We start from the raw sequence: 1,221 nt of genomic DNA, 5'->3' as shown, positions 1-1,221 counted from the left end.
ACGCTCTAGTTGAGCACGAGGGTCGATGTAATCGACTGATCCCTTCCCCACCCACCCACAAAATTGCTGACCTTGTGCCACAAGTTGAAATCAATAAATAACAACCCCCAAAATATCATACGCACGCGCATACAGGCACAAAAAACGCACGTAAACCCACGTTCACACACGCACACACACACGCACACACACATGCACACACACAAAATACACACGCACACACATACACACACATGTACACACACATACACTCACACGCACACACATATATGCACATGCACACACACGCACACGCACACGCAAATGAACCCACACCTACCTCCCCCCCACACACACACAACACATTTATACATACACACACACAATTATACATACATGGACATACACACACGCAAATACACGCACACAGAGAGAGAGAGAGAGAGAGAGAGAGAGTACGCACACTTGCTCCACAGACACAACCCCACACATACACACATACACACACACACACACGCACACAGAGACAGGCACACACTGCACGCAAAACACACACACAAAATATACATACACGCACAGACATACTTCAAACTACCAGTTAAACACCTTTCTACTGACCATTCTTCTACGCACATGTGAAGGGAGACACACAAAAGACAGCCACTCCTACCTAAAATTCCTATTGTAAATTCTTCCTACGGCATTAAACAACACAAAGTCCACTCCACACACACATATAAACAGCCAAAAGCACTCACACAAACACACATACGCACATACTCGTGCTATTATTACACACACACAGATCTGCACGAACGCACATACCCACACATGCACACATATATCTCCTTCATTTGCACTCTCCTGTCTTAGAAACAACCTTTCCTTCACCCATTCCATTCCGGTCATTTCAAAATGTAATCATGTGTGTATCGTTGGCGATTTTCTTCCTCCGTCTTCCCTTCCTTTGGAATTTCGTCTATTTCTAAAAAAAAAAGAGCTTGGCTCAAAACGTTAAATCCTCTTTCCTTCCTGTCTTGAGCGTTTGGTAATACAGTACTTGTACTACATCCTCGTGCCATTGCTTTTTCTTGTTTGTTCTTCTTTGTTTAGATTCATTATATATATACAGGTGGAAAAAAGAGTACTCAAATACCACAGGTAGAGTAATATGCTTTATTAAAAGCAGCATAAATATCACAAAATCTGTTACTCAGAGTTTCACGTTCCCGTTCGTCGGAC

This window comes from Octopus bimaculoides, chromosome 3, assembly GCF_001194135.2.
Source record: "Octopus bimaculoides isolate UCB-OBI-ISO-001 chromosome 3, ASM119413v2, whole genome shotgun sequence".
Lineage (NCBI taxonomy): Eukaryota > Metazoa > Mollusca > Cephalopoda > Octopoda > Octopodidae > Octopus > Octopus bimaculoides.
The sequence above is the reverse complement of the archived record's forward strand: the minus strand, read 5'-3'. Positions refer to the sequence as shown.